Below are 15,864 nucleotides of genomic sequence, written 5' to 3'. Positions count from 1 at the left end.
TGTGTGACAGCTTTCATGTTTTAATTTTTTTCTAAAAAGCCCCCCAAATTTTTATAAAATTCTGTTTTTACCGATGACTCGTTTGCAAATCATTTTTTAGGCCAGGAAGACCTTATCCGAGATTTTTAGAAAATTGACCCCCTAGACATTGCTATTAGGCCCCCAAAATTTCCAGTCTAGATAATAAGACCTTAATGGACAAATTTTTAGTTTTTATTTTTTTGCAAAAAAAGACTCAAAGTTTATCAAATTCGGAGAAACATGTTTTGGAATTCGGAGGAAGGAATTTCAGATCTGGACACAGAATCTGATTAAATCATGAAAATTTCCTTTGAACGTCCAAATGAACTCATATTTTGATAAAATTGGTATCATCAAGAAGCTCTGGATCTCAGTGTGAAATTTTGTGAGAACAGTTTTCCAGATTTTGAATAGAAGATTTTATAAAAATCGAAGAACACATGAAGGTCAGTCACGAAATCATCTATCACAGAGAATGAGCCTAGATGACGATGCTAATCGTCCTAACCTAACATGCTTAGAATTTCATGAAAATTTTACAGTGGATAGATCTAGATGTCTCTTTCGATTTTCATGAGGAAGTCTTCTCAAATAACGAACACAAAAAATCATAAAAATCAGCAAACCGAGCAAGGTCTATCAGGAGCATATAAGAACATAACATGTTATCAACATTCCAGATTCTGATCTCAACTTTCGAAGGAGTTTTGACCTAGCAAACGATATCCGTTCAAGGCGTGTAACCTATCAAATCGAAGCTTAGGACGTATTCTACGATTCTATAGTTTATTACTTCGCGAGATTCTAACATTTACTAGCTCGAACCAGTAATGGAAGCACACTGACTCAGAGAGCTACGATTTTTACATACTTGCAAGCAATCGGCAAATAATCAACCAATAGCTTCGAATGTCAATCAAACACATCACAATAACATCACAATGACTCCTAAACACACTAAGTATGTGTTAAGCTAACCTCAGCAAAAATCGAACAAAGTTTGATGAAGTTCTACTTACCTTCAACTCGCTCGACGTTTCAGCATAGATGTTGATCTACAAGAAACATACAGAAAAATTAATGTAAAATCTGTACTGATCGAAACCAGAGGAAGGAAGTGAATCACTTAACTTTAATTCATTGCCTTAGTCTTTGGAGTTGCAGGAAGTTCAACGTATATGAGGATGAAACGCGAATTGAAAGGATTCTCCACAACATCAGCCAGAGGCCTTGCTCTCTTCGATACAGAGATGATTGAACTGAAGATGCATTCAGAGCTCATATGTAGCAAGTTAAAATGAGATCCTGGAATTTCATCAAAAATACCGAGAAATCAGCGTTGTCGATTGAATCGGAGTCGTAAATACACAAGTGAAACAGAGAACTCAGCTTCAATCTTGCTTCTGTTATCTTCTGGAAATTGGAAAACCAGCAATGGATTGTTGAACTTTGATGAAGATGAAGATGCTGGAATCAAAAGCTTCGAATCTGAGGTATTACCGGACGATAATGTTCGTCTGAAAGTCATCGCAAAGAAGCTTCTGTCGATGATCCTTGAACTTGAAACACTAGAAGACTTGCTAGCCGAGAGAAAGAGGGAGTGAGCTTGATAAAATATGAGAGAGAATGAGTGGAGAAGTTGTAGAGAGAGATCGTGGAGAGTTTTATCAATCTACTCCATAAAAGACAGAATCAGCCACTTCCATTATTTCTCGGCCAGAAAGAGAATTAGTGGAGATCCACTTTGTGAGAGAAAGAGTGGCGAGACTTTGCTTCGTTCTTTCCCTTTTTTCCTTGGCTCCGCCGATCTTGAATAGAGAGAGAGAGAGAGAGAGAATTTTCTGAAAAAATATGAGAGTTTTTCCCATTTTTTGGAGGGAAAATCTTTATATACCTTCACAATTTTGAATCCTAGCCCTTGAATCAATCCAATGACTCTAAATGTTCCATTAATGATTAAGAATATTCCTTAAGGGCCAAGGATAAGTGACATGGCACTATAGATGTCCATGATCTATTCTAAATGAATGGCTATGATTGATTTGCTTAATCCCTAAGTAATTTGCTTAATCCTTAAGTAAGGGCATTTTAGTAATTTCCACCTAGGGGCATTTTTTTTAATTTCCATTTAAGGGCATATTTGTCATTTTGGGCACAAAGGATGTGGCTGGCTGAAATAGACTACCGGTCGCCAGATTTTTGACCAGAAAATGGCCAGTCCGATCGGATCGAATCGGTTGGACCCGGGTTTGACCGGGTTGAACCGGTTCAATTATTGGATCAATTTGGTTCCAATTTCATGCAATTTAATCCCTATTATGATTGATTAACCCAATTGAATTGAATTTGATTAAATTGGATTGAACCAATTTGAAATTCAAGCACAAATTGATCAATTTTGCTTGTTTGGCCCAATTGCTCTTCAATTTGAGTTAAATTGCATGGCCAAGCTAGACTAATGAATTTAATTGAAGTCCAATTGGCCAAATTGAGCTTCAATTCATCAAATTGAACGTTAGTTTAAATGTATGCTTTATTCATTGTTATGCATGTGATTGTTAGATGTATGTCTAGGCCCGATGCATGTTCGGCTGGTAGCTCATAGTGATCACTTAGACCCAATTTTAGGGGTTAACCAATATGAGTCACCATTTTGTGAATGCAAATGGTGACTCGTTATCGTTAACCATTAATTAGTCAATATTAGTTGATTAAGTGGGTGAGATGATCAGAATGCATGTAAAGCAAAGGTCGATCCCAAGGCCCGTTCTTGAGTTGATGCTTGAATGTTTGTCCTTCCGTTTGTTTGAGTGCCATTTGAATGTATGGCATGAATGTAAAACCGATACCTGCGAGGTGGTCCATGGAGAAGATGGCCAAACAACTTCAAAGATGGTGGCTAAAGACCGATGTCCAATCCAGTCTCAATTTATATATAATTCGTGTTCCCCAATCATGTCTCGGGTCTTTCTATTCGTGTTGTATTAAACACTCGACAATTGCGGGTTTTCTTTTTTCGCACTTAGAGTAGCTATGTTTTCAATACTTTGTGTATTTACTTTACGCATCGCCTTTTCAATACAAATTATTTGGTTCTTCTCCTTTTCTAGACTAAGATGGGATTGGTTTAGAACCTAAATGGAAAACACAAAAACAAAATGTATGAATACCTAGTGGACTAAGACTTTGGCATGAAAATGGTATAAAATGGATGCATGACAACTTAGATAACAACCATGTTAAGTTTAGTGGTACTAAAAGGGCGTTAGTGGAAACATTAACGTAAGCTAGTCTCTGAATCCATGATCTCTGGTTTTCGTAGAAACCGAAACGAAACTCTCGCATTTCGGTTGGGTATTATAGCTGACCCCCGACCTAAGCTAGTGGCGACTCCTATTTGCTAAAAAAGATAAAATCAATCAACTGTCACGCGAGGTATGGATTTAGGGAAAATCCACGTTCATAATCAATGGACCTTATGGATGACCAAAAGATTGACGCTTCGATAAGCCGTCTTTTATGATATGCCATACGAACCGTTTCATGAACACTTACCTCTAAACCAGCTTCCTCGAGCTCGGCCCTCGAGAGTTAGGTCATGACAGCCATCATTACCAAATCTTCATAAGGCCACCTAAGAGGATGATTCATCCCTTGCATTTGATGACCAATGTTCTAGAGTCTTGTATTATGTCCCTTTTCAAAGAATATAACAAACATGGGAATTAGGCAATTAGAAGCACTAACTTAGTCGGGTAAGAGTTTCTCGTGTTTATTCACGATTGACCGTGCCAACCAAACCGAGGTTCGTAGCTGAATCACCATCGGATGAGGCTGGTCGTGGCCAAACTTGCCTAGCTTGGCTAAGTTGGTGGCCCATCTCGTGGATTCCGTGGCCGGCACTGCGGCCGGTCTGACCAGGCACATGGCTGGTGCCTGTCGTGGCTCGTGGCCTTGCAGCAGTCCAAGTCCTGGCACAAGACCAAGCTCATGCCTTGGCTCATGGCCTAGCGGTAGGGTCGTCAAGCCAATCCATGACCGATCCATGATCGGTCCATAACCCATCCCAAGTGGCCTATGGCATGGCCAGTTCATGACCGGTCCATGACCAAGTATAATTGGTCCGTGGCCGACTCTCGATTATCATGTACTTGTGTGGGATCGATTATTCCATGACCGACACACGGTCGTACGGATCGATCCATGGTTGTCTGCGATCGGTACATGACCATGCAGAACCATCTGAGACCGGAATAGGATCACGCAAGATCGATCCATGATCGTCCATCGATCCACGGTGGTACGTGACCGTCCCATGACCAACCCTTATGGTGGACTGAATAGCTCGGGTCACTTGCATGGTCAGGATCCACTAGAGCATGATCACCCAGTGGACTAAGATAGGACTAGTTTAGAACCTAAATGGAAAATACAAAAAAAAAAAAAAACAAATGCATGACAACTTAGATAACAACCATGTTAAGTTTAGCGGTACCGAAAGGGCATTAGTGGAAACATTAACGTAAGCCAGTCCTCGAATCCATGATATCTGGTTTTCGTAGAAACCGAAACGAAACTCCCACATTTCGGTTGGGTATTCTAGTCGACCCCTGACCTAGGCTAGTGGCAACTCCTATTTACTAAAAAAGATAAAATCAATTCGCTACCACGCGAGGTATGAATTTAGGAAAAATCTACGTTCATGATCAATAGACCGAATAGTTGACCAAAAGATTTATACTTCGGTAAGTCGTCTTTTATGATGTGCCATTCGGACCGTTTCATGAACACTTACCTTTAAACTCGCTTCATCGAGTTAGGCCCTCAAGAGGTAGGTCGCGACAATGGGTAGAACATCGCCTATGGACATCATTAAATTTTTCGCTAAAATAAGCAATAGGCTTACCTTCCTAGGAGAGAACAGCTCTTATGCCTACTCAAGAGGCATCACAATCCAGTTCGAATACCTTTTCAAAATCTTGGAGTATCAATGCTGGTGCCGTGGAAAGTTTCCCTTTGATGAGAGCAAATCTTGCGTATGCTTCATCACCCCCAATTAAATTTTCCCTTCTTCAAGCATTCCGTGATCGGGCCCATAATGGTACTAAAATTTGCGATAAAGTTCCGGTAGAATGTCATGAGCCCGTGGAAGCTACACGCCTCCCCAACGGTTTGGGGAGCTGGCTAATCACGAATAGCAGCTACCTTTTGTGCATCAACTTGAGGGCCTTCTGCTCCAACAATATACCCCAAGAAAAGGAGTCGGTTAGTCATGAAGCTACATTTCTTCAGATTAATGTACAATTGGTTCTTCTGCAAGGCTGACAAGACATCCTTTAGATGCTCTATGTGCTGTCAGTCATCTAGACTGTATATGAGGATGTCATCAAAATATACCACCACGAACTTGCCAATGAAAGGTTTGAGGACTTGAGTCATCAAACGCATGAAGGTGCTAGGTGCGTTGGTGAGGCCAAATGGCATGAAAAGCCATTCGTACAAACCTTCACTTGTTTTAAAGGCCGTCTTCCATTCGTCGCCAGGGCGGATGCAGACTAGGTGGTATCCACTATGTAAATCAATCTTCGTAAAGACCTTTGATCCAGAAATCCGGTTGAGCATGTCATTTAGGCAAGGGATTGGGAATTGGTATTTAACAGTAATCCGATTAATTGCCTGGCTATCGATGCACATACATGCTCCCGTCTTTCTTCATTGTGAGGAGTGTAGGGACTGCACAGGTGCTCATGCTCTCGTGCAAGAAACCTTTTCGAAAGAGTTCTCCCACTTGGTCTTGTAAGATTTGGCTCTCCTTCGGGTTCATTCGGTAGTGCAGCAAACTAGGGAGGCTCACTCCTGGAAGAAAGTCAATCTCATGTTGGATATCCTTCAAGGGAGGTAATCCGACAGGTAGATCCTTCGGAATGATATCGCTAAATGCTTTTAACAACGGTTGAAGAGCCTCAGGAATGGGAATAACAACTTGTTAATCACCTTTTTCCATAATCATATACATCCCTTCACATTTATGGATGTTTAGCATAGCACTCGCACTTTGCTTCTTCGGGGCCTGGGGAGTGTTACTCCACAACTTTAAAGTAATCTTTATCTTTTCCCACACAAAGAAGTAGGTGTTCTCTCAGGCTCGATGGGTAATATTGATAACTCTATAAAAATAGAGTTATTTTATCTACTTTAGGCAATAAATAATGCAATATTTGTTAGAATATATTTGGATTTCATTTTACTTAAATTTTCCTTATTTATGCAAAATATTGAGATATAGAGAAAATAAGGAAAATATGGCAAAAAGAAGGAAATGAATATTCCACCCAGAGAAGAGTTAGAAGGTGGATATTACATTGGGAATTCTGTGATTTATTCTCTAATTTTATGCGAAAAAGAAGCAATTGCCTTGTGAGATGAGTCTTAAATGTTATCATACAAATAGGATAACTTAGGGGAATAGCGAGTCTTTTTTTTTTAGATCTTTTTTGTTTTCAGTTTTCTAGGAGTTTTTCAAGTATTTTTGAAGAGAAGACAAACGTTGTGACAGAATTCTTGTTCTTTGATTCAAGATATTTGGTTTAATTTATATTTTTGTTTCTTCTTCTATTAATATCTAATTTTCTTTGTTAGAGCTACGATGTAGCCTAACCATGATGATATGAATTTCATACTTTTTTTTATGTTTTGCAAGTGATTTCATTCAGGTGAGTTATAGATTATTGTGCTTAATGCGTTTAGGTGACTAGCCACCACTTGAATGATCTAATGTACATGTTAGAGACTGAAAAGTGATAATATGCAATTGCTCCTTATAATATATAATCATGAATTAAATGTGGATAGAAATATATCATGTTATTTGTGTAGCTTTCGGTGATAAGATGGTCTAAAAGATTCATTGTAAATCGACAATATTGACAGATTTTAATGTACTTATGTATATTTAAATTCACATAGAGATATAGTGGATTGATAAATTGAGTAGGTTTGTTATACCTAGAGATAGGATAATAAATAGACTAGGAAATTCCGCTATCACATGTTTGATTTTGTTCTTGTATGCATCATGATCCAAAATCATATCTAGTGATTATGGTGAAATCGGATGCTCTAACATATCTTATCTGATTGATTATCTACCTTTAGTTTATAAAATTTCGTTTTTAAAAATTATCAATTTTTATTTATTCTCAATTCTATTTTGATCTGTTAGATAAATTTTAGAATTAGTCTATTTTTAATATTTAATTGATTTATTATCATCAATATCTGTGGAATGATACTCTTCTTATCATTGTATTACTTGTTCAACATGTTCGTTGACACGTGTAGAATTTTACGAATAAGTTTTTCGTGCCGTTGCTAGGGATTGTTTATTTAATACCAATTAATATTGATACTGGATAATTCTTAGTTTAATCTAGCTTTTATCTTATTTTTTTTAGAGTATACATTGGTGTATGACACGTAGCCAACAAGGAAAACTTGCTGAGTTTGATAAAAAAATCGAACGCATGTGACATTCTAAATTTCGACCCACTTGGTATTTATGAAATGCATAATTTCAATAACGCACTTGTAGTAAATCTTGCCCAGACTTGATCACTCTTGGGACACTAACCAGTAGGGAAAGGCTAATTAGGGATCTAGATTTGCGCGATCATAGAACCTGACCATGGACTGACTTTCGACCATAAGGATTGTCGAGGTGATATTTTGGGCTAATATAGACGGATCTAAGGATGGTCATGGATCAATTTGCGAATGCCGTATAATTGGATCGCGGGTGATTCCGCCTCGCCAAAATACGAAATTTGCGAACGATCTCAAACCTATTCCAAACGATCGCGTTCTTTAGAACTAGTGATTGATCCTCGCAATTACATGACAATCGAGGTCACCATGGCTCAAGTGAACTTAAACGTGGCTCGATTTAGTATCGACCACGGGTCGAATATACGAATTTTCCCGAAAGCCGCCCGTTAGTTTGAGATAAGCTCAAGTCGCGTTTATTTGAGTTTGGCCATTAAATAGAGACTGAGTTTGGGTGTTGAAAATTTTGAAAGTCATGACAAAGTAATTGGACGACGTCGTTATTAACGTGGTCAGCCTCGGATTGTCCGGATTCGTTAGAAAACTGAAATTTTGACAGGAAGTGGAAAATGACCGTTTTGCCCCTGGGACTTTGTGAAGACCAAGTGTAAAATGAGAAGGGCATTTTGGGTCATTTCATACCAACTTTAGACATAAAAAGTTTTGGACGATTTTGCCCTTGCACTTTTTGTGAAATTCCAATTTTACCCTTGGATATTTTTTGTGGGGATCGATCTGGGCCATCGATTTTTGGATAAGATTGAATCGTGGCCGTCGGATGGAAAGTAGAGAGAAGGGCAAGATGGAAATTTCTCCGAGGTAGGCTTAGACTAGCCTTTTTCTTTTCTTTTTATCTCTTTTCTCTCTCTCTCTCTCCCCTCATTTTCTCACGCCCAACTCCCCCTTTTCCCCCCACCGGCCGAGTCCCCCTCTCCCTCACGTGAAAGTGGCCAGCCGGCCATGCCTTTGGCCGCCGCCGCACTTCCGTCCGTTGTCATCCGCCCGTGGCCGCCGTGAGCTGCTCGTGGTTCTTGCCGCTCGTCGCCATCTCTGCTGCTGTCCCTCCTCTGTTCAGTCACCTTCGAGTGCTCGAGCTCGCATAGGACCTCGAGTAAGTGATAACCTAAACCTCGCCTAGGATAGCGGGTAATTTTGGGATAGTTCGGGTGCGTTTTAGTGAGTTTTAGGGGTTATTCGTAGAGAAATTAGTGGACTGATTTGGCTGAGTGGTTTGAATGGAATTGTGATAGTTTTTGAGGTGGAATTGAGGTTAGAGTTGATTAATTAGGTAATCAAAATGATTACGGGTGATTATCGTGATTTATTGCGTGAAAAACGGGCCTAAATGTGCCGTTATAGTGATTTTTCTGTGGTGGTTGAGTTGTTGTGCATATTGTGGCTGAATTGGTGTATGTTTATGTTCGAAATGTGGTGCGTGCTGGATTGGGGTTGTCGGTAGGAGTACGACGCCCTTGAGTGGTGTAATTTGGCTTAAAATACAAAAATTCGCGTTAAATTGTGCACGTGCAAATTGAATTGGTAAAATTGTGAGTTAGCATGGCTTATTGTTAGCCTGAATATGTCGAATGACGTGTGCGAGTTGGTCGTATGAAATTGGCATGTGATTGGGTGCCCGACGTGTTGCACGATCATTAAATACCCTGAGGCGTTTTTAGGCGGGGTCCAGATAATAAATGGAAAATGTGTGCACGTGTGATAACATAATCCCTGATGCGTTTTACGCGGGGAATTGAACCCGTCCTGAGGCGTATTACGCGGGACGATGCCCGGTCATACCGGAAGACCGCCAACCTGATGCGTTTTACGCGGGTTGTGCCATAAAAAAGAGATGGTGTTGCGCCTGAGGCGTGTTACGCGGGCTAGAGACATCGAGCCTGAGGCGTTTTTACGCGGGCTATAGAAGTGTTGTTCAACCTTATGCGTGTTACGCAGGTTGTGTTATAAAAAGGGAGATGGTGTTGCGCCTGAGGCGTGTTCGTTTACGCGGGCTAGAGACACTGAGCCTGAGGCGTTTTGACGCGGGCTATAGAAGTGTTGTTGGACCTGAGACGTGTTTACGTGGGTCAGAGATCGATGGCTAGGTTTTGGATCTGAGGCGTGTTTACGCGGGTCAGAAATGAATTGGATGCGTGTGCTCGAGTGAAATGGGAATCGTATGATATTGTGTTTGTTATGCGAATGTGGTCATGAATATGGTTTGATTGGTATTATTGAGTGTGACATGGTGTCGATTTCTGGTAATAATGCTTGAATTCACATGTTAGATTTCGTGCGTATCAAGGTGAGACATTTGTGCATGCTATTGTTCTGGCTTGATAGTTGTGTGATTCGTGTGCTCGAACATGCCCAGAGATACGTGTTAGCTTAGGTGGGGTTTAGGGTTTCGCTTATTGAGAAGTGCCTCATGGTTGTTAAACCAAACCATTTCAGACCCCTGGCCGGTACAATGAATATCCCTCCTCCACAACGTTTTGGGATCCCGATGCACACAGATCATACAGTTTTGGAGTACCCTATAGATGAGAACCATACATGAATTAAGCATACCAGCATAGTTTGGGTAGATGCGGGTGAACAGTTGTGGCAACCCCATACCTATGTAGCATGGTGCTTCCGAGACGGGCTAGATGAGTTCGGGCCAGTGCGAGGTTTCGATGTCCCATTCGATGGAGTAGGTGATTGGGACCCGTCGGCTATACCTACCCCCGAGGGCGAGTTGACCAGTACAGGCACCGGTCTTGCGGAGTCTGGGCACCAATTTGCACCCTTGGAGTCAGATCAGATGGAGGTAGCCTTCGAACCACTACCCGAGGAGCCTCACCAAGAGGAAGCACCGATAGAGTCGGACCTGGAGGAAGATCCCGAAGAGATGGAGCCAGAAGAGGAGCCCGAGGAAGAACCTGAGATGGAGTTCGAAGAGGAACCCGAAGAAGAACCGGAGGAGGAGCCTGAAGAAGAGGAGATGATTGAGGTTCCATTGGAGTCGGGAGATGAAGATAACCCGATTGAGATCGATGCTGAGTCTGAGTCCTCGGAGTATCAGACTGGCTCAGATGAGACTGACTCTGAGTGGACCCCCTCTAGAGTTAGGTAGAAGCTAGGCGTTGGACCCTTTTTGGTGTAAGTGATAGTCTATCCGAAGCTGCTAGCCCCTTTTGATATCGGCGGTTGTCAGTGCGGAGGTTTGATGGTTGCAATGGTTTGTATTGAATATTGTGAATATAGTGGGTGTAATAAAGTGGTTGGTTGCTTGGTTAATTATCCCTCCCTATTACCCCTTTTCTAATTCTTGTTCAGGAGTTATTCTCGTTTTTGTCGTGTTCGAACTCTGATGTGTTGGTTTGGATCGGCGATGTTCCTGGAACGTCGCACTTTTTCGACCGAGCTTGGGGCGCGCGCGCTCGTCGGGGTTCGGGGCGTGACAACGTACATTTAAAAGGCGACTGAGAGAACAGAAAAATCACACTAAAAAGATTGAGGGAGTTGGTGATGGTAGAAATCAACTTAGACTCTTGAAAGATTATGCTGCGCCAATAGTTGAGGACACCACATCAAGCATCAGGAGACCTGCAATTCAAGCAAACAACTTTGAGATCAAGACATCACTGATTCAGATGCTTCAACAATCAGTGCAATTTAGTGGGGCTACCAAGCGATGATCCAAACGCTCACATCGATGCTTTTCTTGAAATCTATGACACAATTAAATATAATGGAGTTACAGATGATGCTATTAAATTAAGATTTTTTCCATTTTCCCTTAGAGACAAAGCTAAAGGTTGGCTCTCTTCTCTTCCTGCAGGATCGATCACTACATTGAATGATATGGCCCAAAAATTTCTTGGTAAGTTCTTTCCACCTGTAAAATCTGCAAAAATGCGTAACGATATTACTAATTTTATGCAGATGGATAATGAATCATTGTATGAAGCATGGGAAAGATTCAAGGAGTTTCTTAGGAGATGCCCACATCATGGACTACCCGTATGGATGCAGGTACAAACTTTTTATAATGGGTGTAATACAAATCTCCGTTCTATGATTGATGCAGCTGCATGAGGAACTCTAAATAATAAAACACCAGAAGAAGCCTACAACTTATTAGAGGAGATGGCATCCAATAGTTATCAGTGGCCTACTGAGAGGATACCAGTGCGCAAAGCTAATGGAGTTCATGAGGTGGATGCTTTCACGGCAATTGCCGCGCAAATTGAAGCACTCAACAAAAAGATAAATAATATGAGTGTTTCATGCATGAAAATTCAGAATATGACATGCGATTTTTGTGGTGGAGGACATGTTAGCATAGAATGTCACGTAGGTAATACTTTTGCACAACCAAATGAAAAATGCTAACTTTGTTGGGAATTTTAACAGATCACAAAATAATCCCTACTCCAACACGTACAATTCGAGATGGCGCAATCATCCAAATTTTTCATGGAGTAATTAGAATGTGACGAGACCGCCACCAGGATTCAAACAACCAGAAGAGACAAAGTCCAGTATGGAAGATTTAGTCACAAAACTTGCCAACACTACTTAGGACTTTATCAAGAGCACAGATGTGAGATTTCAGAACCAAGATGCTTCAATCAGAAATCTGGAGATGCAAGTGGGGCAATTAGCAAACATGATATCGGGAAAGACAACAGGGTTCTTTGCCTAGCAACACAGAGAAAAATCCAATTGAAAATGTAAAAGCTATAACCCTGAGAAGTGGTAAACAAGTGGGTGAAGAAGATGCTGAACAAGAGATTTCCAGAGACAAAGAAGAAGAGACCAAGGAACAACCAAAGGAGACAGGAAAGAGCAATTTTTTTCCGAATAATCCCAAGCCATATGTGCCGCCAGTTCCATTCCCTTAGTGACTCCAGCAGCATAAAATAGATAAGCAATTTTCTAAATTTCTTGATGTATTTAAAAAATCGTACATTAATATTCCTTTTGCAAATGCCTAGCTATGCAAAAATTTTGAAGGAGATTTTGGCAAACAAAAGGAAGCTAGAGGATTATAAAACTGGGAAGTTGAATGAGAAATGTTCAGCCATACTACAAATTAAATTACCTCCGAAGTTAAAATATCCATGAAGTTTTACAATTCCTTGCATAATTGAGGATTCTTACTTTGAAAAGGCATTGTGTGATTTAGGTGCAAGTATTAATTTGATGCCTTTCTCTGTTTTTAGGAAATTAGGATTGGGTGAAGTAAAAGCAAACACAGTGTCGCTTCAACTAGCTGATCGATCAATTAAATATTCGAGAGGTATTGTGGAAGATGTATTGGTAAAAGTTGACAAATTTATCTTTCCTGCAGATTTCATAGTTCTTGACATGGAGAAAGATTTTGAGGTACCACTTATCTTAGGTCGTCCTTTTCTAGCAATAGGAAGAGCTTCTTATTGATGTACAATAGGGGACGTTAATTCTTAGAGTTCAAGATGATCTTGTTTCTTTTAATGTTTTTAAAGCAATGAAATATCCATATGATGATAATTCTTGTTTTAGAGTTGATACAGTTGATAAGTTGGTGAATAAGGTTTTTCAAGAATATATTTTTAAAGATCCACTTGAAGCATATCTGGTTCCACCAAAAGACAGAGAAATTGAGAATGAGGAGATAAGGGAGTACGTAAATTTCATGGAGGCAAATCCAACATATTCAAGGCATAAGGCAACAAAATTTGAGGAGTTGGGACAACATACAACAAAGCTTAAGCCACCAATTGAAGAGCCTCCGATTCTTGAACTCATTGCCCTCTCATTTGAAATATGCTTATTTAGATGGAACTTCTTCTTTACCAGTAATTATATCTTCTTTGACAGATTTAATGGAGGAGAAACTGCTCAGAGTGTTAAGAGAACATAAAGGTGCAATTGGATGGAAAATAGCTAACATCAAAGGAATTAGTTCGAAAAACATTTTCCAAAAACATTACGTTTTCTGTGAAACAAACGCACCCTTAAACTCAACTTATCTTTCTCGCCCGCACTCAATCTCACGCTCACTCACTCCGCACTCTTATATCAGTTTAGGTATTGTTTTTCTAGATTTAGTTAAATATGAAAGTATTTTAGCAATATGAGTAGAGTCGGGTATGTGTCAAGAAAATTGCATTGGGCATAAATGAATCATAAACGGGTTAATGGGTCAATTTCGGTGGGATCATTTTTTACCTGACCCTAGACCTGTTAAAATAGGTCATAAACCAATTTCTTAACTCATATATTAGTAAATGAGTTAATTACATTTATTAAATGGGTCAGTTACATTTAGTAAATGGGTCATAAATGGATATATGTATAATATATGTGTTAAATGGGTCGTAAATAGATTATAAATAGGTTTACAATTTATTTAAACTCAACTGATCTTTTTCGCCCTCGCTCAATCTCGTGCTCACTCACTCCGCACTCTCATTTTAGTTTAGGTATAGTTTTCCTAGATTTAGTTAAATATGAAAGTGTTTTAGCAATTTGGATCGGGGTCGGGTATGAGTCAAGAAAATTGCATTGGGCGTAAATGGGTCATAAACGGGATAATTTGGGTCAGACCATTTTTTATCCGACCCAACCATTTAACAGGTCTACCCGACCCACCCGTTTAACAGGTCTAAAGCTAGTGACGTGGGATTATTTGAGATTGAGATAAATACTTATCTAGGCATATTGTTTGGTAAAATGTAAATATATTTGTTATTTCTTTGCATAGGGGCGGCGATCAAACTCTTTTCAGCATCTTGGGATGAATGAATTGAACGAGGGTGATTCCAGCTGAATGCAGGCCAAGATTTGTCTCAGAAATAAAAATAAAAAAAGAAATTATTTTACCAAACAAATTTCTATTTTAAACTTGTTCCCGAGAACAAAAAAAATAGAAAGACAGGGAAACAGAATAATTATATGGAAATAAGAATCATGGACATCGCCTACATATAGGAACGAGCTTACATAGGATAAAATTTAATTGGTTTTCAACAGGAATTATGACAACTCACCCATAGCACACCCCTCTACAAAACTGCAGCATGCACCTTGATAGAGATTAAACTATTTGCAGGAGAATGAATGAGGTCCTGCGGAGGTACCTTAGTCCTTACAATAACTAAGCATTCCATACAAATATGACTAATTTCGATGGGTAGTTTTCCCATATTAGAGTCGAATCTCACTCTTGATTTCATTAGTCCTCGACTTTTACTCTTTTAGACTTTCTTGTAGTCCATCAATCCGATTTCGATTAGCATATATCTAATAAGAGTGAGGTGAAGTAATGTCCTCTACCTCTAATAAAAGAGAAAATGACACAAACAGTCCCTGAACTTTGGCACGATGTGCAATTTGATCCCTGAACTTTTAATTTGTTCAATGTGGTCCCTGAATTTTAGCTTAATGTTCAATGTGATCCCTGAACTTTTGATTTGTTCAATGTGGTACGTTAAACATTTTTATATAGTTCAAGGACTAAATTGAACATGTACAAAAAGTCCAGAGACCACATTGAACAAATCAAAAGTTCAGGGACCACATTGAACATTAAGCTAAAGTTCAGGAATCATATTAAACAAATTAAAAGTTTAGAAATCAAATTGCACATCATGCCAAAGTTCATAGACTGTTTGTGCCATTTTCTCCTAATAAAATGTGGGAGCAAACTTCATGACATTTTAGCTCCGTTTATTTCGCGAAAAATAAATTATTTAGAAAACATTTTCTTAAAATTCGACTACAATCGAACTACATTCCCAGAAAACACCCAATGCACATGTTAATGACTAATTCCATAGAAAATACCCAACGCACGTCTTAATGACTAATTCCATCTAAAGGCATAGATCATTTCCGCTGTGACAACTAGAAATAGCCGATCATCATGTTGAATAGGAAGATAACTAAATGCAGAGGTACCTAGTCCTTACACTCAAAACAAATTTGACTAATTTCAATTGGTAGTTTTCCCATATTAGAGCTGAATCTCGATCTTGATTTCATCGGTCCTCGACTTTTACTCTTTCGGACTTTCTTGTAGCCCATCAATCCGATTTCGATTAGCATATATCTAATAAGAGTGAGGTGAAGCAATGTCCTCTACCTCTAATAAAATGTGGGAGCAAACTTCATGACATTTTTGCTCCGTTTGTTTCACGAAAAATGAATCATTTAAAAAACATTTTCCTAAAAACCAACTGCAATCGAACTACAATCCCAGAAAATACCCAA

The 15,864-nt window shown here is 39.5% G+C and overlaps 1 non-coding gene across 1 annotated transcript; it reads right to left on the bottom strand.

The window, feature by feature from the left end:
• Positions 1-11,517: 11,517 nt before the first annotated feature.
• LOC115682663 (small nucleolar RNA R71) lies at positions 11,518-11,624 on the bottom strand. The gene has a single exon (XR_004005918.1). It is a non-coding gene; the product is annotated as a small nucleolar RNA R71 (small nucleolar RNA).
• Between the last annotated feature and the right edge of the window lie 4,240 nt (positions 11,625-15,864).

Source organism: Syzygium oleosum, unplaced genomic scaffold, assembly GCF_021117445.2.
Source record: "Syzygium oleosum isolate NSW1041296 unplaced genomic scaffold, Sole_v2.1 Sole_v2.26, whole genome shotgun sequence".
Taxonomy (NCBI): Eukaryota; Viridiplantae; Streptophyta; class Magnoliopsida; order Myrtales; family Myrtaceae; genus Syzygium; species Syzygium oleosum.
This window is presented reverse-complemented; position numbering and strand designations above follow the sequence as displayed.